Genomic DNA, 25,396 nt, shown 5'->3' on the forward strand with positions numbered 1-25,396 from the left:
ACATCTGTTTGAGAGAATGCACAGATTTGTATCCTTTTTGTGTCTTTGTCCATCAATGTTCTCTCACTACAATACTCAGCATGCATTATGCAAAAAACGTTGGGATGTAAGATACTTTAGCTGAAGTACCTCTTTAAGATATATGTAAGATATACTCATGTGAGTCAAGCAGTCCAAGCTGAAACATTCTTTATAACTTCAGGTAGACACTGAATTCAGAACAGGCTGTTTTGGCAGATTTTTTTCTTTTTTCTTTTTTTTTTTTACATATGAGGGCTGTATGGACTCAGGAGCTAACAGTCTTTACTTACTGCATCGTGTCTTCATTAAAAAAAATGGAAAAAGCAAAAAAAAAAGATATAGGCCCTTTAAAAACTCCACATAAAGTAAATAGTTTATAGTAATGAAAGATTTTTCCCTACAGCTTTACATTCAGATTTAAAAACGCTTAGCAGCCCTATTTTTACTAATGTACAGTCCGTCAGTTTCATTTTTGTGTCTCTCTTGAGTGTCTTTCTATTTTATCTTGTACTCTTCATTTTGTTTGTGTCTCTGAGTTTGAGCAGTGTGTTCTAGTTCTTTGCTTTGAGTCTCAGCAGTGCTGATTAGTTTATGCAACCAGCCAAGACATCTTCAAGCTCTTAATCAATTATTCATCCCTCCTTTTGGCTTTTGTCACACTCTGGAGCTCTTCAGAGTGGCATGAGGAGTCAAGTGAGGATGCAAAGAGAGGACAGAGATTGATTTGAGTGGAGAAGGTTTGTGTTACTAAAGCCTCTTTGTTCATTAAAGGGTCCATATTTTCCTGACTTGTTTAATAGAAGTGTTAGATGTAATATGTAAATATTGCTTCAAAGCATACTGCTCACCTCACAAAGTCCATACAGTGTAAATTAAGCTACAAATATAGTCCATTTTGAATGCGTTGTTTTTATGATGTCATGAAAACCAACACATATCTGCCTATTCAGTCTACAGCGGTGTAGTTCTGAAGTGGGTTTATGCAGCAAAGTGGACCTCTGGCTATGGGCCCTTAAAGCCAAACATGCAGGGGAAAAATGCACGATGAATTAATTAGCCTGAACTAGTGTTTTAACTATTACATAATTAAACTTATTATCAATTTGTTCTGCATTAAGTTTACATTATATAATTATACAAAGGGCAATTACAATGTTACATTAGTCATTAAAATTACGTTTGAAACTTTTCTACTTACAAACACACATGTGGTAAAGATTGGAAGTTCAGAATCTGCACTTTCTACACTATTTCTTCACTTGTTGCTACAAGTGAGAAATGCTTTTGTTATGGCCACCAATAACTGTCTAAGGGTTAATGAACGGAGTCAGTTTTGAATGTTGAATATTTGCCCCAGTGGACTAAAATACTTCTTTGAGCACAAATTCTGCTGAGTATTCAGTAAGATGGCTGTGAAGGAAGAAGTAGAGTGACGTGTTCATCTCTTTATATCCTTTATTCTAACACAGGTTAGCTAACAACACCTGTCTGCAGTGAGAGATCAATATGTTTTATAGGGACATCACCTTCTCAGTCCATGCTGTTAGCCGTGGCTTAAGAGTAGATCTAAACTAGCACTTAAGCTTAAATGGGCCATTCAGAGTTCTCAAGGGGAAATGGCAACAGCAGCAAATAATGTGGGAAGAAGGAAAGTCAAAGATTGGACACCAGAAGATACACTTTAGTTTTCCAACAAACACCATCTGTCTACAGTAAACACTATCATTCTCCACCAAACATTACCATTCTCCAACAAAGTGCCACCATTCTCCATCAAACACCATCATTCTCCACCAAGCACCATCGGTCATCACCAAACACCAACATTCTCCACCAAATGCTTTTCTCATGTTGCTATTTAGCTTTATAATGTTCTGCAAAGAAACTTACAAGACACATGAAGCAGTTAATTGAGAACATTCTACAGATTCCCAAAATTCAGAAACAGGTACAGCACAGAATGAGTTTGTTGTTGATTATTGGGCTGATTTTTCATGTTTACCTCTTCAGGTTGGAATGGTTACATCAGTAGTGTCAGACACCAGTCGTTAAGAGCCACAGAACTTAGAAATCTACCTCATTTAACATGATCTAGTCATGAGAACTCACATCTGGGAACAACTTGTTAACCCCTTCAAATCCCAGGCTTATTGCTTATTACACACCAAGGCTTATTATCCAGTAACTACAGGGACTTCAATTCAAACTGGTTAAGCTATTCTTAGGTTACAGAAGTGTGTAATAAAGCTTTGTAAGGGGTAAAAATGTTGGTGGTTTATTACTGTATTGTTCCACTGCCAACAAGGCTACAATCCCTCTAAAACCAATCCCCAAATTCCTCTAGTGCCTTTGTCCAGAATAAGGTTTGAGATGTAAGTGTTGGGAATACAAAATCAGAGTAGAGTAATTACGTCTTTGTATTTGATTAAAGTTATTTTTTTAAAGGCAGAATTCAGAATAGTTACTTTTTACATTTTAAGACAATACTTTAAGAACAATCTCCACTAAATAAAAAAAACACAATATTCACAAGTAACACCATCAATGCTTATCTATTAATTATTATAAAAGCAGTGCACAGCGTGTAGCGTATATGCTTGTTAGATGAATTCTAAAGAGGTTTCTTTAGAACAGCTTCTTTACAGCTCTGCATTTCCTGCTAAAGCCTGAGTTGACTGACAAATTAATGTGATGATCAGTTATTAATCTCAGTGTTACTGAGCTCTGCTAAAGACGGAGTAGACTGATAAATCAATGTTATGATGATGAATCCTTTTTGGTTTTATATAGAGCTCATTTTTCTAAATAGAACATTCCATTTGCGAAAAAACCCTTGATGATGCTTATGTAAGTGTATGTTGATCATAAAACACTTATGTATGGCTCATGTTGCCTTATGAATGCTGCATTTCTTTGAGACCTTGCCAAGTAATTCACAGTTGTAACTGGTAAATCTTAAGATTCATAAATGAATAAAAAGCCTGCAGTTTAAGGTGTTAAATGTGTTGTGTTATTTACAACAGTAAGTCATGAAGTGTTGATGCAGCCTGCTCAGACTGCCTCGAATGTGCATGAGTGAGTACTGAAAAGGAGCCTTCACCCACCAGAGCTAACAAGACCTCTCCTGCCTCAGCTGCAGCCTTCATTTCGAGACATGTCTAAGTGCTGTAGTTTTACCTTTGTCCACTTGGTGGCAGCGTGGCCATCTGGTCTGCCCTTGAGTGCTGCTGAAATGCTGGACGTTAAATGTACACTTCTCAGGAGTTAAAGTGGTTCTTTTCCTTTTGTGCTGAAAACCGGTCCAATTCCCAATATCCTGGTGCCCTGTTTTTTCTGACATCAAAAGAAACATAATTGGAAAATGATGTTGGACATCCGTCGACATATTTCTCCCCTGAGAGAAGAGAGCTTTCTCTTGCACTTTTCTCTATCTGTCTCTCTCTCTCTCTCTCTCTCTCTCTCTCTCTCTCTCTCTCTCTCTTTCTCTCTCTCACACACACACACACACATACACACACACACACACACACACACGCGCACACATACAATGCATAATGACTGTTTTTTGCTTTTTTGTTTCTTTCTGTCTCTGAGGATTTTGTTAGAAAAGAAGTAAAGAGAAAATGGTTGCCAGCGGCTCTGCCTGTTATCAAAGGCCTCTTAATACAGAGCGTGTACATGACCAAAGGGGGACGTTAAGTCTTGTGAGAGCCCTTCCCAATAAAAGCTTTAAAAAATGCTTAACATAAAAATGATCATGTCTTCTTTTTATTTCTTTGTTGTTGTTCAGGCATTGTTTCTATGCTCATTGTCCATTTTATCAGCTCCATTTACTATATAGGTGCACTTTGTAGACTGTAGTCCATTTGTTTCTCTGCATACTTTGTTAGTCCCCTTTTACCTTGTTCTTCAGTGATCAGGACCCCGATGGACCCTCACGGAGCAGGTACTATTTGGGTGGTGGATCATTCTCAGCACTGCAGTAACAGTGTATATTCAGTGTATATACACCAACTCTGAATATGTGTAAATATATATTTTTTGTATTTAAATTCTATAAGGGGGCTATGCACCTAAGATTTTCACTCACTTTCCACCTGTGTAAATGTGATGTGACAATAAACATGATTGATTTGATTTAACTCTGACGTGGTGGTGGTGTGTTAGTGTATGTTGCGCTGGTCTTAGTGGATCAGACACAGCAGTGCAGTGTCTCTGCTGGACTGATAATAGTCCACCAACTAAGAATATCCAGCCAACAGTGTCCTGTAGGCAGCGTCCTGTGACCACTGATGAAGCACTAGAGGATGACCAACACAAAGTGTGCAGCAGTAGAGGAGCTACTGTCTCTGACTTTACATCTAGTGAACTGAAAATGTAGGAGTTTCTAATGGAGTGGACAGTGAGTGGACAGTGAGTGTTTAAAAAATCCAGCCGCACTGCTGTATCTGGTCCACTTATACCAGCCCAACACATCACCACCATGTCCGTGTTACTGCAGTGCTGAGAATCATCCACCACCCCAATAGTACTCTGTGTACTCTTTGAGGGTCCAGACCACTGAAGAACAGGGTAAAAGGGGGCTAACAAAGTATGCAGAGAAACAGATGGACTACAGTCTGTAATTGTAGAACTGTAACATGCTCCTATACAGTGAGTAGAGCTGATAAAATGAAAAAATAGTGTAGAAACAAGGAGGTGATCTATATATATGTATTAAATATATATATATTCAATCTTAGGAACAAGGGCCAAACTTTGTTTAAAGGGCTCATATCCATATAATATTATAACATTTTCTTGTAGCAATTGCACTTATAACATTTCTGATGGTTTATGCACTAAAAACAAATATAAATCATTTTTACGTGAGAAAAACCTTTTCTTATTCCCTTAGAGCAAGTGTGCACTGATCCAGTCCTGGATCCAGCCTTGGTTTAAGTCCTCTGTTTCTTGCTAAGTTTAGTGGGTGTGTTTGTGAAGGGAGGAGTACCAAAGTATGCTGGACGTATGGCCCTCCAACTTGGACGGGCCCACTCCTTCCTTATAATTACACACACTGTTTTTGTTACTGTGCCTTTAAGACTACAATATGTACAATATATGTTCTATCTCATTAAACACATGTGCATGCACACACACACACACACACACACACACACACACACACACAGGAACTAGATGTGGGGGAAGGTGTTTGTAATTAACTACCAACAAACTGTGGAGGATTTTAAAACTCCCACAATCAGAGATACATGAGTAGGCAGAAAGAGAAAGTAGGAGATGGAGGGAACTATATGTGTGTTTATATCTATATACTGTGTATATATATATATATATATATATATATATATATAGAAAGTGAGAGAGAGAGAGAGAGAGAGAGAGAGAGAGCAAGAGAGAGATGTATATTTAACAACATATCATCGCCCGATAGGCAGTGGGTATACACCGCCACACATACCCTCACCCTTCTTCCTCCCACATCACATACACCCAACACTACACATACAAAAAATAAAATTCCAAATTTGTATCTTTTTTAATATAGTCATCAATGTTGTTGTTATTTGATATATTATTATTATATCTTCATGTTGTCATTGTTGTCACTGGTATGATGTTTTGGCAATACTTGAGACAGAGAGACACAGTGAGAGACAGAGTGAGAGAGGTGAGGAGAGCTCTGATGTCCAACAGATGAATGCTGTGTTATAAAGGCGGAAAGTGCAAATATCAGCTGTAGAGGAGAAATGAATGGACATCCTGAAGCTGTGTGTACTGGCCTTTAGTGAGTGAGATAAATCAGCCTGCTGGATAAAGAGCTGTAACCTTCAGGGACAGATGGGGATTCAAGCCTCACAACTGCTGCAGCACCATCAGTGAATACTTGATTCATTCTTCAATTCAAAGCATTAAAGTAATAGTTCAGTGAAAAATCACTGTATGCAACTATATCAAATATATACAGTTTCCCCCAGTATTCCAAATTCAGTCATGGTTGATGTCTGAGGTTTAGCTCTTTAGTTTTACACTGGGCAAAACAAACAATGGAATCTTCTACCCCACCAATTAGCTTGGTACTGACTGCACGGATGCCTCAAACCATGCTGAATTGTTAGGTAACCTGAAATAGACTTGCTTATGCAGTTTCCAACACTGTTCAACATGCTTATACTGTATCTGTAAAGATGAACTGAAGTACACAGCATAGCTACAAATAGTCAGAGCAGCTGCACTAATATCTGAATTTTGTCAATATTTTTGTTGTTTTATAGATAACAGTCTGTGCAGTTTTTGCTTCTATTATATTTATAACTCAAGGAGGTTTCAGGAGAGCATGCTGGGCTGAAAAAAAAACCCAGCAGCGACATTGTTTATGAAACAGTAGGTATGTTAAAGCAGCATTGGTTAAAATACACACCAAACATGAAATAATCATTTAAATTCAGACATCAGGTCAGATTTCATGGGAGTTTTCTGGACCGTGTCACAGCTTCAAAAAGAAGGTCCAGCTCGATGATTAGGCCTTAAATCAGTCTCAAACTGTTCAAAATTACCATTATATTGATGAAGATATGATGTCAATATTAGATAACACTCACATCCTCAGAACACATGTCCTACAATGAGATTCAACTGAGCAGTCATCAGATTCTTCCACTTGGCGAAGGGTTCTGAAGCACAACCTACATTGCAAAATATTCTTCCACACGTGGCATGCAATTCCACAATTCCACCAGAGAGGTCTCTAAATCCCCAACATTTACACAGTGCAGCTCTAAGTCTTTATTACATTACAGATGGAACATATGCCAGACGTTTTCAATCTGTGCGCTGCAAACCCCTAGTGTGCCATGATGGTACTGCCAGTGGGCCTTGGGCAGTCATTTTTTCCCACAAAACTTGATTGCTATACACATTTAACCAAACATAATTTTAAATATGACAAATGTGATTAATATTTTGCCTCTGTTAGAACAAAAAATATCAGAAATGACAATTTTACAAAAAAAGAAAAAATATTCTTAACTTGTTATGTAACAAGATTTGTTTCTCAGTGATTCTGACCCAGTTCATTATGAAATTTTAACACAATGCAAAGGAGTTTTATAAAAATATATTTTAAAAAAAACAATAAAAATAGACATACAAATCTTTTGAGTGACAGTGACAATTTGCGAACATATTTACATGAACATAACAAACAGCTAGAAATATTATATATTTTCAATGCAAGTAAATGTAAAACATGTAAAACATTCAGTCATCATTGGTATGATATGAGATTTGAGATATTTTAGGTTTTAAATATGCTGTGTGAGAATAGGGTTGAGTGAAATTCAATATTGATTATTGTGTTATAAGTGCTTGCATTTAAAACAACTGGGCCAATCAAATCTTTACTGTGTGCCATGGAAGCTTTTGTGGTCAGGTTTATGGGCCACAAGCCCCTGACATAGGTTACACTTAGTGCTGAAAGTAAGTTTCACGCCAGATGTACACTGCTTTGCACAGTTTCTAGCCCGATTTTATCCACAATTTGACCGTTCTGGCAAGTTTTCACAATCAGAAGACCTTTTCCAGGTTGGAAGCTCAAATGAAAGTGAGGGCTGGTGTGGGTGAGCTGACAGTGTGAGAGGTCAAACTTTAGCCTTCTGATCGAGCTCTGAAGTAAACGGAGGCCTTCAGAAATTTGCAAACATATTTGATTTTTACAACTAAAAATGTGTAAAAGTCCTGTTTTAATGTGAGATGGTCAGTGATGTCACCAAATGATTCAGACTAGCAGAATAGCTGATGAGAAAGCTAGTAGGAGTTAGAAAAAAAGAGAAGGAACGTATATGCGCAGCAATGGAGGAGCTGCTTATTGATCTCTGCTGAATGTGTAAGTGCCTTTATAATGTATAGAGCAATCTTGGCAAGTGAAAGCATCTTAAATGTGAGCAAGATTATTATGATTATTTTAAGATTATTACACTTATTTAAGTATTTTATCTAGTGAAATTAATTTTGTGATATTTGGTAGATAATTTTGCTTCCTTCAACAATACATTTTAAGTAGCAAAATGAGCTGCCAATGAAAAAACATTTCACTAAAGTTAAAACTAGTATGAAATGCCTTTAAACGAATTAAACAAGCTAGCAACGTTCTTATAACCATATTGATAAACATTAGATTCATCAAGTAGTTTTAGGATGACATCACTTTTCAAGATGTCATTTTTTACAGTGTTTACACTTTCAGGTCAGGCAACCAGTACATAGTAACACAGAATAATGTGTGTTTTCCAACTGCATATGCACCCACAGTTTGGGTTTCCAATGTGTTTTTTGTGTTTGTGCATAAAAGCACAAAGTCTGTGTAAGTTTAGCCTGATTTTGGGTGCTTTTTCATAGCCTTTTTTTGTCTAACCATTCAGTGTGTATGCCATTTCAGCAAAAACACAAATAAGACTGATGTTCAAGCAGCATGTAAGTTTTTTTGTTGTTGCTGTTAAAACAGAGAGAAGTAGCATTTCTGAGACAGGAGAAAAACATGAGCTGACCTGCAAAGTCTTAAATATTTAATCTAAATTTAAAGGTGTCTGGATTTCACAGTTTTTCGAACCATGTTATGTGTCTTTACACATCAGCGTCACACACACAGACTCAAAAAGAAGGTCCAGCTCAAAGTTTATCAAATGCAAAATTATTTTAAAAATGACAAAACGATACTAATGAAGATATGATAAAAATAGTTTTTATTTCGATTTATTTCCATCCTCAGAAGCCATGTCCTTCATCAAGTTTTAACTCAGTTCACTTCGAATTCTCTTTCAACTTGTTCACAATTATCAGATTCATCCATTCGTGGGTGTCTGAAGCACAAGTGACGATGCAAAATATTGCTTCATACATTGTGGTTACAATTTCCACCATAGAGGTCTCCAAATCCCCAAATGTTTCACAGCACTGCTTTACAAGGACATTCCAGCCTACAAGCAGCGTTTAATGTTGTTTGTTGTGTTATGCAGTATTATAGAACAGCATTGTCCGTTCCATGCTTTCATTCATCAGTGTATGTTCTCTCACTAGAGTATCCAGCATGTACTACGAAAAAAAAAAATACCAATCGAGAATTCCCACTCATAGTGGGTGCTAACATAGCCACTGACGTGGAGGCTAAGAAATACAGACATGATATCTGCCATCTTAGCAGCTAGTGTAAACATTTTGATCAGCCTGCACTCAATCCACATCAAAAATATTTTTTTCAAAAGTTCCTCCTACTTTCAAGACACACCATCAGAAGGGTTTTTTTTTTTTCAAGTCTTTCAGCTGGAGAATTTCCCTCTTAAGACTCCTGCAGCTTCTCTGAACGAGGAGAGTTTACAGGTTTACAAGAGATGTAGCAACAGTTGCGTTTTTCATTCTGACTGGAACGACCCTTTAAATGTGAGATGCTCTCTTTTTCTGTCAGAAATGTGTAAGTGGTGGAGTGAGTGTCCAACTTTAGTTAAACAGTAGGTGCTATAGACATTAGACAATGATTCAGACGTGTTTAGTCAGTGAGAGAATGAGAAGATGATAGAGTGGCCTTCACTGGTGATCTGGACAGGTTTATCAGCCTATATGTGAGCCGATTGTCACTTTGCTAAAGCACGTTTAAGTCCAGTCATGCCAAGGTTTTATTTCACATCTAATTTTGTCCCCATTTTGTGGTGTGTCTGTGTGTGTCTCTGTGTGTGTGTGTGTGTTGTCCTTGGGACCCATCATTATCACCACTATTGTAGCAGTGGAAGACTTTAATACTCCTCTCTGGGTAATTAATTGTCTTGTCTGGGTTATCACACCCACACAGGGCCTGGCATTCAAGGGGAGGGAAATCTGTTATACACTCTCACAGTGTGTGTGTGTGTGTGTGCGCACGCGTGTGTGTGTGTGTGTGTGTGTGTGTGTGTTACAGCTGCACAATATGCTGTTAGTTAACAGGGTTTGGATGTAACAGAATGCAAGTATTGGGAACAAGTATTAAGATTTGTATTTGTATTCAGTTCCGTTTAGTAAAGGCAGCATTCTGAATACAATTACTTTTCACATTTGTATGATAATACTTTCAGAATACTTACCTGGTAAAGAAAAGGCACTCAACCTTTTAAATGAACACCATCAATGCTTGTTTATTAAGTATTTTAAAATCAGCAAATATGAAGCATGCATATTAGATTAATTCTAAAGAGGACCTTAGTGTTACTGAGCTCTGATAAAGCCTGAGTAGACTGATAAACCAATGTAATTAGTTATTAATCTCAGTGTCACTGAACTCTGCTAAAGCCTGTTGAGACTGAGCACCGTTGCTCAGACCGTACGTTTTGATGACTTTCTAACCAGAAAGAATATGCATGAAATATATTTAAATATCACACATTTCTACAAATTATAAGGCACAATTTCAGTGTATTAGATCAACTTAGATTAGATTAGCACAACAAAACTAAAATATGCCATATTTGGACACCATTTCAGTTTTTTAATCAAGTCAGTTTGATTTCTGATGGCTGCTGAAACAGTCAAAAACTGAAGGACCATAAAAAAAATCATCAAAGTTCAAGCACGATGCACTCATTTGAAACATTATGGACCATTATAAGCCTTCAAGCAGATAAAAGACGATTTATGGTCAGCCATTACTTTTTTGTGTCATTATATTTTCCAGTGTGTGTCAGTTTCTTTTTGTGTGCGTGTTTTGTTGTTTTTACTGTGTGTGTGTGTGTAATTTTTTTTATTATATTTGTGTGTGTGTGTGTGTGTGTGTGTGTGTGTGTATGTGAGAGAGAGTGATTTCTTTTTTCCACTCTATTTTTTTTTTCTCCTGTCTTTCTCAGTTCTCTCCGTCTCTCAGGTTCTAGAAGCGGTTGTCACGCTGATACCAGCGGGGTCCTTCACTTTTCATTCTCCTCCATGTCTGCCGCTTCTTCCATCAGCGTTTCTCTCTGTCTGTGGAAAGTGGTCTCCATTGTAGGACCTTCTTTCTTGCTTGCTTTCTTGCTTTGTTGTTTTCTTTCTTGCCTGCCTGCTTGCCTTCCATGCTGTGAAGGAGTCAGACACTGCATTAGATCCCTTATCCCTCTGTCCCTGCGCTCCTCTTGGACAGAAAGCCTGCCAGCATTCATCATCCCAGTCTTTCTGTTGTCTTTCTTTCGAGGAAAATTTCCCTCAGCAAAGCCTTATTAAGTTCTGTAATAAAAATAGGTTTCATAGTTTAGGAACTATGACTAAAACTAAAAGATCCATAGTTAAGGGACTATGACTAAAACTAAAAGAGGCACTCTGTCCCTGTTCTCTTTTACACTGTAGTATTTATCTCATCTCTTCATGTTTCTCTGTCCTGTTCTGCTGATTTGGATTTTTTTTATCTTGGGTTATCTGGCGGGGTGCTTCTCCTTTTTTGATGATTTATCTATTGATCCCTGAGCCCCTCTTCTCCTCCTCTGTGTGCTGATGCGCTACTATCATTCTTGTTTTCATCTTGTTTGTCCTGCGGTGTTTCTTTGTTTCTTTTATTGTTTGTCCTTAGCCTCGTGTTCCTCTCCTGGTCTTTCTCTTCTTTTCTTCAAGTTCGTCCACAGGTGGATCTTGCATCTTTACATTCATTTCGGCTGGGGGACAAACGTACATAAATCAGCAACCAAACTTGTCTCCAATAGTGAAACACAAACATTAATAACCATGACTAAAATTCTTCAAATGAATTTAAATAAATGTCATATTTACATTTATTATAGCACAACTTTTGCGAAAACAGCTTCAGAACAATGAATGAATCTCCACTCAGATTATGAGGTGTGCTTTTAGTGTAGAAATACATTTTCCTAGCAATCACTTGAGACACTGTAACAGCCCCCTAGCAACCAACCAGCAGAGATGCCATAGCAACCACACTGCAACTTCCTAGCAAAAACCTGGAATATCATAAGAACCACTTAGCAACATAATAGTAACCTCAGATCACAGCAACCAAAAAACTTAGCAACCACTTGGGATAACATAGCAACTGCTTAGTCATTAATGGCTTAGCAATGACCTGGAACACTATATCAAATAAATATCTTAGAAACCACTTAGCAACACCCTGTCAACCACTCAAAATACGCTAGCAACAACCTAGCAACCACTTAACAACTGCTGCAATTCTAGCAGCTCTCTAACAACAACCTAATAGCACAGCTTTTTTTTTTGCATTAATAGAACTCTTTCTTAAAACAGTTAAACAAAAAGTATTTTTTATTAAAGAGAAATTTAATCTATGTATTTAAAAAACAGTTATTTCTTCTAGATTGACTACATACAGAAACTGCTTCTGCAACTGGAACTGCCACTTCAAATGGAAGGTTTGTTAAAGATCCATGTGCAAGTGTGAAGACAACAGAATCTGAGATTTTTGTTTGCTCACTCAAGAGGTTGGGTATTATTGGTTGAAGCCTTATACAGATAAATGCTCTCAGCTTCAGCTCAGGAGTCCTTCACCAGCTTGTCTCCTTCTGTTACAAATTAAAATTAAAACAGCTGATACAAGATACAGTATATAGGATCATATTAAACAATACAAATGACCAGATTAAACATAGGTTAAATAAGAAAGACATCTTATTTGATCATATGATTTCATTGTATTTGATTGCATTATATATTATTATTGTTCTTATTGTCATTATGCATTCAGTCCAAATCTATCATTGTGATTTAATCTGATTTGACCTGTGTTACTCAGAATGTAACAGGGAGTGAGGTAGCGGACGCATGTGCGGAGGTAAGCGACTTTTATTGAGGGCAAATCCAGGGTCGTGGTCAAAACAGTCCAAGGTCATTGAGCCAATACGGAGAGATCGTGGGGCAGACATGACAAAACCAGAATAATCAATAACACAGAGGAAGAAAGCAAACATCAAACACAGACCAATACAAAGACCAGCAAACACAAGGGGCAAACACAGGGCTTAAATACACAGGGATAACGAGGGACAAGTGGAGATAATCAGGGAAGGAGTAACCAAACAAGGGGCAGGACTTGAAAACCAAAACAAACGCACCTGGAGTAGTGGGAGAAGCCAACCATGACAAGAAACTGGCCACATATCTTAGCTTCACCTCGTAAAATGACTCTTAGCTCCTTAATGACTGTGAACTCCATTTCAGCAGCTCCTGAAACAATTAATATTATCTCTAAAATTGAATCTGTAATCTCTTTAATACAACAAACTAGTTAATTGACATGCAGCTTTGATTAATTATTAATTCATCAGGAAACATTTAATAGCAACTGTTTTAATGGAAACTGCATTATTATATCTATTAATATTTTTAATTTTTCATCCAGTTCCCCAGTCTTGCCCATGTCATTGTTGCTGTGGCTTCAGTATCAGTCACCTTCATCAGCTGATTTCCTTCTTTAATGATAAATCAAGCATTACAGTCAATGCGATTAAAGAAAAAGATGTTTTTGTTTGCTGCGCCTTTTTTATCCTCCCTCCATCTCCCTTCTCTGCTTACGAGGAGATAGAAGATATATAGGATCATATTACACCATACAAAGGATCAGATTCAACATTAATATAGGCTGTCATAACCAATGACTTCAATCTTGAGTTCATTGTTGTTCAATAGTTAATCTTGATTAACTCACTTAAAACACAGGATTCCCACTTTTACATGCATGTTTTTTATTTTATGACTTATGTTATCAGAGGCTTCTCTATAAATTCCTACCAAACTCCTTCAGATAGATGTTCAGGAGGACTCGGACAGCTTGAGCAGCCATCATCACCATCATCATCATCTCGATCTCTGCTTTCACGTTAATGAATACTGTCAGTTTTCCAGCTGTGCAACTTGATCCTTACAACATCTGATTCAGTTTCCTTTACTAACTCAAAGCTTTCTTCAGCATTTCCTCCTCAGTGTCCTCCAGGGACATGTTCATGGGTTGATGGCTTTAGCTTCATCAGCCATCATCATCTTCATCTCATTCTCTTTCAAACATAAAATATGGTCACTTTCCAGCTCGTTTATTTTTATCGCATAAGTTTACTTCCTTTACTCACTCAGGAGATGGATACCAGATCCCATTTCTTACTTTTACCCATACCCCTTGTTTTTGAGTGTCACTTTGCCCCTCGGAACTGAGCAGTGGTTGAAATCGTCCCCTACTAAACGGGACAACCTTCAAATAAAATAAATAAATAAATAAAACAACATTACTTCATTAACAGGCTACTAGCGCTGCTCTGTAAGCGACCCTACCTGTCTGCAGTAATGGCAAAGGAAGGTAAAATTCAGCAACTTCACTGCTGGGCTTGGGGTAAATTTAGGGCATCATATGCTTTCAAAGAGGGGAGATGTGAAAATTATTCATTATCTCAACGTGCAAAACAGAAAGCTAAGGGCAAAGTGGTAGGGGCAAGGGGAGGAAATGGTATTGGGTCTAGATGACTGAAGTTCTTCCAGTAGGACCTCCAAGAGCTCACTGATGATTTTAGCTTTGTCTTCAGTGTTTCTTGCTTTTATCTGCTGCTCTCTTGCTTTGATAAAATAAGCATTAATATCAGCATTGATCCTGTCAACTCAGAATAACCATGATGCTAATTGTACTGATGGTTTATCCTACTCATCCCGAGGAGTAGAGTTAGACAGTCCAGAAACATCCAACAGTTTCTCCATAATTTCAGTTTCAGCCTCGGCTTCAGCCGCTGCCATTATTTCTACCTCTTTGTCTGCAATTGACATTTTACAAACTTAATTAACTTAATTGTATTTATTAAGTAAGACATATTAGAGCTTATATTGAGTTGAATTCCTGCATTTACATGAACATAATACCAGCAGTTTCTCCAGCTATGTTATCATAATGCCATCTGTTCATTCAATGTTCTCTGGGTGGACATTCCTGAGCTCTTTGATTGCTTCAGCTTTGACCTGGGAAGCCATCACCACCATCATCATCATTATAACCATCATCATCATCATCTCATTCTTTGCTTTCAAATCCATAAATACATTGTTCTGCAACTGTTTTCATTCTCAGTGTATTTCTACTGACTATTTCCATTTCTTACCAAGAGATCGGTCATCAAATGCCTTAGTTTCATCAATGTTGGTCATCAAATGCCTTAGGGTTGATGTGCATGAGCTAATCTATGGCGTGTCATCATCCATCATCTTCATCAGCTGATTACTGTCTTTATAAACATGCTTTTAAAACATTACAATCAACATTACTTCTCAATATTAATTAAGAAATTAATTAATCTGTAGGTTTTGAAAAGAGACGATGTCTTCCTTTGTGATGGGGGGTGATACTATAAATGACTTCTTATTTGAACATATTTTAATGTCATATGAACAGCTTTAGATGAGAATTAACAACTGCTATTGTTTAATAAACACAACTAAATAGATACAATGAAAGTGTATCTACATCACTGTTTTCTTGTTGTATCTGGTATTGATACAGAGGTTCAGTCTGAATCTCATTCAGGTTGAGCTGCATCACATCTCTAATTGCTTCATCCTCAGTCATTTGATCTCATCCAGAGTTCATTGATGACTGGCTCGCTTGCTAGTCTGTGGTTCATTGCCAAAAGCCACAGTTTGCATGTTTCTGCATCATTAGGGAATCAGTGGTAATATAATTCATTGGTCCATTTACTGTGTACAATACCTCATTTAATAGCTTTGTCATTAACTGAGATGCTCAGTTACACTTCTGGCTGACTGTCCTACATAGATATGAAGCCTTAGCAATGCTATAAACAAACACCTGTGTGGTGATGGAGCAATACTACAAAGCAGGTTGTTATACAGGTGGTGTTATGGGTTCCAATTTTACTTTACATGTTTTAAGGTGTATCCTGCCTTCTGCCCGAAGACTGCTGGGATAGGCTCCAGCACCCCCCCGCGACCCTGACGGAGAAGCGGCTTAGAAAATGGATGGATGGATGGATGGATGGATGTTTTAAGGTCTATCTATGACATTTTACTAATTTGTTTAAAAAAATAAAAAAATGGATCACTTTATGTGAGTAGTATCAGGATTGTATCCTGATAAGATTTTAGCCACATGCATTTACACTTGGTAGTCAAATGCTTCACCAGTTAGACAGGCTGAAATCCAATTGCTGCACATGGCAACCAGTTACCTGTAGTCACCTGTAGTCAACCAGTTACACTGTAGTCATGTCATCATTCTATAGTTGGCTCCATGCTCTTGCACCAATGAGGAACTCCAGGTCTATAAGCAAATTCTCTATGAGAAAAATGAATGGAAATGGAAATCATTTTGCAAATTGCCTCTGTTGCATCCTGTGATAATCAAAAAGGAATAATCTGGAGCTCTCAAGTTGGATCCCTGGTGATGCTACAGCCATCCGTGGCCAGGAGTCCAAGAGAGCACAATTGGCCTTGCTCTCTGGATAGGTAGGATTGACTCAAGTCTCCCCTCATCACTCAGCATGACACTAGCCAGCCCAGGCATCTGTTAGCTGATGCAGCAGATCTGGCGTGTTGGGCTGTCCAGTGACGTTGCTTTAGCAGCAGTTCAAAAAGATGCAGTGGTGCATCACAGGTCTCGGATGAAGCCTGTGCTAGTCTTCGCCCTCTTAGTCCTGGTGAACTGTGTGATTGGGGGAGTCCAAACTAGTGGGTAGGATAGGGTAGGACTAAATTTGGGCGAAACTTGGGGGGGTAAATAAATAAATAAAAGATGTTCCAAAGTTCTTTGTCTTACAGACATTCTTCTCTCAAATATCACTGGGTCCAGTGGACATCATTAGACTGGCAGCCTCCTTAAAAACCACGCAAGCCAGCATGCTTTGCCAGTATGGTAACATATTTCCATGTACAGACTGAGGGTCAATGAGTGTCAAAGAAGTAAGAACAAAAGAAGCAGGTCTCCCTGCAGTTCTCTGGTCTTCATCATGCCCAGTTATGTACTACAGTAGGAGAAGTTTCTGTTGTACTTGCAGTCATTTTGGTTGTTTACACTGCTGTAACGTAACTCAAATGTGTCTCAAACCCTCTCCTGAAGTGGTTTGATCTGTTTTCAGTGCGTCTTTGGTGCCTTTACATTTGCATTTTTATCTAGCTTGGCCTTATCAAGGTATAATCTTCATACTCAAGACACATGACCAGGTGTAAACAGTTTTTATTGATGCTATTTTTTTTGTTTTTCTTGATGCTTTAATGTGTGTGTGTGTGTGTGTATGTGTGTGTGTATGTGTGTGTGTGTGTGTGTGTGTGTGTGTGTGTGTGTGAGAACATCAGAATTCCAGTGACAGATTTTGTAGACCCACATTGTTCTGGCTGCCCTTGGCTGTCGCCATGACGACTGCATCTAGAACCAGAAAAAAAAGGCGAATAAGGTGAAAAGGTCCAGCAGGACACATCTGTTTGATGGCCAAGACTTTTACTGCAGAAATCTGAGAAGGCAAGTGATACGTTTGCCACACACACACACACACACACAGACACACACACGCATTATACTGTCACATCAGATTTCCATCTGCGTTCACTCACAGCAGATGGTGCAGTAACTGACATGTTGAAGTCATGACCGTATTAGCAAAACACATCAGGTAGTGCCATCTTTCATTCCCCCATGAGTGTTGATAGGTGGGTATAGTGTGCTTTGTAGGAGACCATCAACTCAGTGTACTCTATAGATGATCTAAAGCTAGACTAAAGTTTGTGTTAAAAAGATTAAATATACAACAGCCATTTAAAATTTGATGATTTAAAAAAAGTAGTCAAGCAAATAATCTCATTAATTAGATTATTAGCATTAGAGATATTGACTAGATTTAGAATGATTTCACTGTTCAGATGATTATTAAAATGCATGTATGAAGTTGTAACAAAATTAATACACATAGTACCTTGTAGTTCAAAAGTGCCAATCACGTATTGAGGCAGATAACAAAAAAATATGAAAAGCTTAATCAAAGCTTCTACATTGTGCATGTCTAAATCATCACATACTCGCCTCAGACTGTGTCAATTTTTAAGTAATCTTCAGCACACTTGCTTACAGTGGCCCCAAAAAATCTTTGGGCTTTTGTGCCATATTTAAAAAATGTGAGAGTTGAATTTTTTTGTTTGCAGACTTTCCACCTCTGTGCTTTACCATATCTTTAGTCTGGTTGGAGTTTTTCTCCAGACTTTCTTCAAACAAAGATTCTACATTTTGTTTATTGTCGTGTTAAAATCTTCTTCTCTAAAACACTGACATAACCTAAAGAATTTTATTAAAGTGTTAAAGTCACACAATAGTTTTTGGGGTCATTGTGTGCATTTCTGACACTGTATGACATGCTGTTATTGTAGTAACTGGAACTACAACCCAGAAATTTCAATCTAACTTGGTTCCTCTGATAGAAACTGGTCTCAAAGTTCCCAAAAATGTTCATCTGGTGCAAAATGCACTGAACAGTTCCCAAGTTCTTGAAAAAGTTTGTGGAAAAGTTCCTGTGGTGGAATTGTGCTTATTAACTGTTGACTTAGTCATACTGTATTACCTCACTGTGGTTTGCTTGCTGTAATACAGATTCCATTTCCTTCTGTTCCAACCAACTCAACATCTCTTTTCTTATCTTGTATCTGTCTTCCTGTGTGTGCTAAACTACACTTATAGTTTATAGACACCTGCTCATCCAGCATTTCTTCTGAAAATGAGGATATTACTAAGGGGTTTATGCCCCTTTGCTGCAATAACAGCCTTTACTGTTCTGGGAAGGGTTCACACGAGGTGTTATAACACTGCTGTGAAGATTTGATTGCATTCAGCCATAAGAGCACTAGTGAGGTCAGGTACTGATGTTGGATGATCAGTTCTGGATCACAAACTCCACTCCAACTCTTCCCAGAGGTTTGGATGGAGCTCCATCACTCAAGAGAACACAGTCCCACTGCTTCACAGCCCAGCAGCACTGTAGCATTAGGAGACTAAAACTTTATTGTGCTACTCCCGGTCTAACCACGTTACAGTTAAATGTCAAGTATCGAAACGTCTCCCTGCCTCACTCTGTTATTCCTGTTTTTGGTTTGGGCAGAGGAATATTGAGTTCCTGCTTATCTTCTGTGGAAAATATCCATCTCTAATACTCCACGGACGCAGCCCTGCTGGCAATGAAAGAGAGATGCTGCCTGCAAAGCTCCATTACCAATTTCATCAAATATCATATAAATATTTACACATACGCACATGAGTTTTATATATTTAGGAGCTACTGCATTTTTACATCTCTGTGGAAGATCTTGTGCAGATGTTTTTCCCCACACACTCTCTCAGATATGGAGGAAAGAGCATTAAGTATGTGCTAAGTAATTTAATTATTCAATTTAAATGTAAATTTCAGCTTAGTGGAGTGTGTACTGAGGGGGAAAGACAGGAAAGAGAGATGAGATACACACTGATACTGTGTTTCCAGAGTGTCAGTGTGCACCCTGCAGGCCTCATTACTCTTTTGAATACGAGAGCTTTTGTTCTGCGGTGTGAACTGGCAATGGTAGCCTTTATTACACTACAACTAGAAAGTAATTATAACCATACAAAGTAATACTAAACACAATGGCATACAAACTTTCTCTTCATGTGCTGTCACTGTCTTACATGCAGTGGTTGAGCTGGTGATGGACTTGACTGAAATGACTAACTTGAGAGAAGAAGCATTTAGAGGAATGGTCTTATTTTTAAATCCTGAAATAACTCTTATGAGTTACAGACCATTTTTTTTCAGATGTTTAGTAGGTTTGGGGGTGTCCAAACCTTTGTACACTGCTGTACTTTTATGACAAAAGACTTACAAAAGTGGTTTATTGTCCAGCAAATGTCCAACATTCCAAGATTTCAAATTACCCTTGACACTGCCAGAAACAAAAGTCAGTGCAAATAGCTATAAAGAAAGATACAGAATTAAGATATCGATGCTGTCCAAAGAAAAACAGGTATCTCCAAAATGATGGTACGGGTATCCTGCTATCTGAACTGTGCTGAACCACATCACTGTATCTCCTCTCCGATTAATACGTGCTGTGCAATATATATCGTAACTGCTACTGTAATGAACACTGCAATTTTCCTTCAGGATCAATAAAGTTCTATCTATCCATCCATCCATCCATCCATCCATCCTTTCGTCTAAAATAGTAACATTACAGGAGAGGGCAAAGACATTATTCACTTTCAATGTAAGTTATTGGATGGATTTATTTTAAGCAATTCTGGAGCATTTGTATTGGTCCAATCATCTTGAAATCTTCACACAATGCGTCTGAGCTCAAATGATGCAGAAAAGTAAAAATGGAGATGTTTTTCATTGGACAGTGACAATATAAGTGCTATGTTAGTGCTCATTTAAATACTTCACAAAGAGCTGAATCTTGACTCTGTGTTTAAAGTTTGTTCCAACACCTTGGTGCTGGGACAGAGAACAGTCTTGATGCTTATCTTCCCTGTGCCTTGAATGATGGCAAGTCAAGCTGAGCCACACTTGAAGCTTGACAGACTCTAGGTATGGATTGAGCTTTGACCCTTTTGATGGTTTGATCCATTGTGTCTTTGTAGGCAACCATTAAGGTTTGATATATCTGATGCAGCCAGATATAAAGTGTAGCATACCATTGCACTTTTATGGCATTTAGCAGGTGCTCTTTTTCAGAATGACTTGCAGAAGTGGTTTGTTGTCCACTCAGGCAGTTACAGAGAGCTAGTGAAGGGAATGCAGCAGTGGAGTGACATGAGTAGGACCTTGAACTTGAACATGAATGTGAATAGGAAGACCAGCCAGGAGGAGGTTGCAGTGCATATAACTGGACTGTAGCCTAGTTTATGTGTGCTTAGGAACAGTTTTGTTCAAGTTGGTATACTCAGCTGCACCAAATTTATCACTGAATCCTATTTTCAAGTATGTCTGCTGTAATGAGGCTGCACTGCATATTATAGGCTAGACAAAGCTACAAAGCAGTTGCAATTCGCAATTTGACTCCTTAATTAATCTCATTAATTAAACTGCACAGACCATTTCTAATCATGCTTAAAGATGAATTGAACTGGAGTTTAGAACAAGTGAATGCTGACTGATGAATGAATGCAGCTCCACTGTAGCTATCACTAATCATTTTATTCTGTCGTTTAGAAAGCTAAGTGACACCTGCTTGTGTGTATGTATTTCTCTTAACTATTCCTGTACTAACTACTTCACAACTACAATGCAACTAAGCAATGATTGGGCTCACCAATGCAGGGACCTACTTCTGCTGAGATTCACCTGTAACTGGGCACACCTGTACCAGGACTTGCAAGCACTAGCACACACCTGTACTGGAGCTCAGCTGTAATGACTGGACTCACCAATGCTGGGACCCACTTCTGCTAAGACTCACCTGTACCAGAACTTGCAAGCACTGGGACTCAACTGTAATGGAATTTAGCAGTCGCTGGCCAAAGCTGCCCTGGGACCCAAGTCCTTAGCAATTCACCTGTATTGGGACTTTCCTGTACTAAGACTTATGTCCACTTTATCTCACTTGTACTGGAGCTCAACTACAGTTGAATTTTGCAATGACTAGATGCATCTGTGCTGGGAAAAAATGAAGTGGATGTTTAGAAAAGATGCAGAGAGCGTCTAGAGTATCAGCCATAACAAGATGACAAATGAGTCAATTTTTTCACTGTTAAATTTCACACAATTCATCGCAGGGGCCTCTTGGTGGCTCAGGCCCCTAGGCGCATGCCCATAAAACCCATTGGATGGTATGCGCCTGCATATGTGCAAACATGAGAGAGGAGAAAATGGAACAGTAATCTGCTTCACAGGGTGGAACAGATGACACTTTCAGCCCAAATACTGTTTAAAAGAAAAAAAAAAACAAAACACACATTTTGAGTCCACACTTATTATTCATTCCATCCATTGAATGCTCCACCCAGAGAAGACAGGTGAATACAGATGAAATCTAAAGAGCGATATCTCCAGAACAGTGCATACATATTGTAAGTCCCCCCGCTGTCCAAAACAGAACACCGCTCTCTGTCTCCTCACCATAAACAACAAATCATGCATGGGAATACCAATGAGCTTCCATAAAAAGAAATCCTCATTCATAGCCACAACACTCCAGACTCCAAAGCCTTGCACCCAGGGGTCCAAGCAAAACAAACAGCCCAACCACACAAACCTGGCGCTGAATATTGATACTCCAGCACCCTTGGATGAAGGGCAATGCTAAAGCAATCCTTTGACAAAAAAAATACATTTCCCTCTTAACCCATTTGTAGTCAATCAGCCAAGACATGTTTGGTATCTGACGTTTGCTTCAGGAACTTCGCTGACTGGCCAAATACAAGTTTCACAAAACTATTTTCTATTTCTAAGTCACTTCAGCTAACAAGTGAACCTGTTTTTGTAGATACCAGCAGAGGAAGCTAAAGGACAACAGCCAAGTGGATCGACCAAGAACTCACAAACCTTGCTCAGCATCTGTGCTGTGGAAGACATTCAATAAGAGTTTGTCAATAACTTGGAATGAAAAAAGGTCTACCAACATATGATGTCACATTATGGTGAATTGGGAATCATGTTTAGCTGGTTTGCATTACTTCTACATAAAGGTTATAGTACCTCATGTATGGAGTTCATTTTGAGCCAGACATTTCAAATTAAATGATAAATTCCACAAGCAAAATATTGAGTATCAAAATGTCCGAAATTTGTGGCAAAAAGAATTTCTACTCATTTCCACTCATTCGGGTATAAATTTAAAAGTTATTTTGCCAGTTTTTGTTTCCAGTTTATCAGTCATGCTGATTTTGTGTCACGATTGGCCCCTAGCAACCACCTCTTTGCCAACCCGGTCACCAAACCACACCACTATACACCCAGTCCTGTCCATGTGCCTTTGTTTTGGTTTTCTAGTCCTGCCCCCTCGTTTCATGACTCCACCCCTGATTGTCTCCACCTGTGTTTGCACCTGTCCCTTGTTACCCTTGTATTTAAGCCCTGTGTTTTCCATGGCTGGTCTTCATTTGTTTGAGCTGTTATCTGCTGTGTTGGATGTTCTGTTTGTTCTGCTCTGCTCTGCTCTGCTCTGCTTGTTTTGTTGGTTTCTGGTTTGTCTGTCATATCTGCCCCACAATGTCTCCGTATTGGCTACTTGAACCTGGACTGTTATGACCATGACCCTGGATTTGCACGTGCATCCGCCTCCTCGCTCCCCGTCACGTTTTGCAGATGTAAATCTCTCTTTTACCTCAAAATGTTTTCTTTTGCTTCAGACTTCTGGCACTTTTTAATAGGGGCAGGTCTTAAAAGATGTCAGTCACCCTAATTTCTACTGGTCAACTGATTTGGAGTCACAGGTTTTCAGAGTACATAGCCACTCAACATGAACCCCAGCATCGCAGAATACACTAATGAGTGCTGCTATGAGCACCGCCTTGTCTTGGCGTATCTGATGTTATTATCAATATTTGTCATATTCTTTTAAATAATTATTGTAATACATCTTTATGGGTTGTGTCGACCTGTGTAAAAACATATTTTGTTTTATTTTGAGCATTGTTGAACATGAACTTCATTATTTATGAATGAATGAAGCTGGAGCACCTTTTGAGTTTGCAACTGCTGGTGCTAAGTAAAAGTGTTCTCTATGACTAACTAGAAAAGCCATACTGGTAATGGAACTAAACTGCTGAAATATCTGATGTTAGTTTACGGCATTTATGTAAAGACAGTGACTTGGACCAGCAGCATTCTGAAAACAGGTTTTCTGAGATTGAAGTGACAGAAATGGAGGCAGTGTGTAACTAGATAAAAGAAGCGACTGACATAAAAGCCTTTATAAATGCTAGAACAGCCAACCATGACATGTCAGCATCATTACTTTTGTAATGATTAAGTGTTACCACCTATCAGCTGTCTCACAGCTACAACACCTCATAGCTGGGAGTGATGAGAGGTAATTTCCACTCTGTGTTTATGCCACTGCTACCTTAACGTTATTTTCCTCCAACAACAGCACTGCAGATTCAAAGATTTCTTGACCCAACACACCTGATCAGCTCATGAACGGCTCAAAAATCAGCTGATGAGCTGCATCAGGTGTTTTAGGGCAAGAAATAGTTGAAACAATGAGGAGCTACAGGGCAGGAGCAGGGTAAAAAACACTTATTTACACAGCTGCAAAGCTCACTTAGTTAACCCTTTAGCAGACACTGCTAGGCTAGTTAGTGTTAGCATCTGCAAACTCAAAAGGAGATACAGCTTCATAAACCGCTATGTTTACCTAAATACTTCACTTTCCAAAATATAGATTTCATACCAGCATTGTTCATAAGGGTGGACATGCCAGCACAGCCCTCTCTGGCAGTACTACACTTAGTACAAAGAGTTCCACCATGTTCAAGGAAGATCATGGCTCTCAAAGTGGACATAGCTCCGTGCTCAAAAGACCTGTCACTCCAAATCATGTGACCAGAATCAGAAGAAGTTTTATTGCCATTGTCAATGAACATAATTCACAGACTAGGAATTTGCTTCGGCATGAAGGTGCAACATAAAAACAAGTAGTAATAGGCATGCAAAATTAAGTCCACATAAATAAATAAATACTCTATGCAAATATAAAATATAGATAGAATGAATAAAAATAAAAATACAAAAGGCATGTACAACAGTGCACGTGGAGTAGTGCAATTCAAGTAAAGTGAGCAGGGTAGGGTTATAAAGAGGTAAGTGACGTGATTATATATTGTTCTTGAGTCCAATGGCAGAGGGGAAAAAACTGTTCCTGTGGCGGCAGGTTCTGGTCCGAATGGACCGAAGCCTCCTGCCCGAGGGGTGTGGATCAAATAGTCCGCGTGCGGGGTGAGAAGGGTCTGCTATAATCCGATCCGCTCTCCCCACAGTCCTGGAGACGTACAGGTCTTGGAGAGATGGGAGGCTGCAGCCAATAGAGAGTGCAGGTGAATGCCCTCTTCTAATACCTGCCCTCTGTTTAAAGGCGTCAAAAATCAGAAGCAAAAGAGTGATATTAGCAAAAACAGCAAATAGAAAGAAATACAGCAAAGACTGACAGAATGACTAATACATTTCTATCATAATGACAGAAAATAAGTAGAAATATTTTTGAAAAACAAATTTTTATTTGTATTTGCAACATGTTTTGGTCATTTTTACTTTTTTTTTTTACTTTTTTTTTTTTCATTTTAAAATTTTGTTTGTGGATTTTATAATTTGTTTGAAACTTTGGCACTAAATTAACTCCATAACTTCATAACCTGACTCTTATTGCCTCATGAACTCAAAATAGGAATGTGTTCAGGAATCATGTAGTTCTC

The sequence above is a fragment of the Pygocentrus nattereri genome, chromosome 1 (assembly GCF_015220715.1).
Source record: "Pygocentrus nattereri isolate fPygNat1 chromosome 1, fPygNat1.pri, whole genome shotgun sequence".
In the NCBI taxonomy this organism is placed as follows: domain Eukaryota; kingdom Metazoa; phylum Chordata; class Actinopteri; order Characiformes; family Serrasalmidae; genus Pygocentrus; species Pygocentrus nattereri.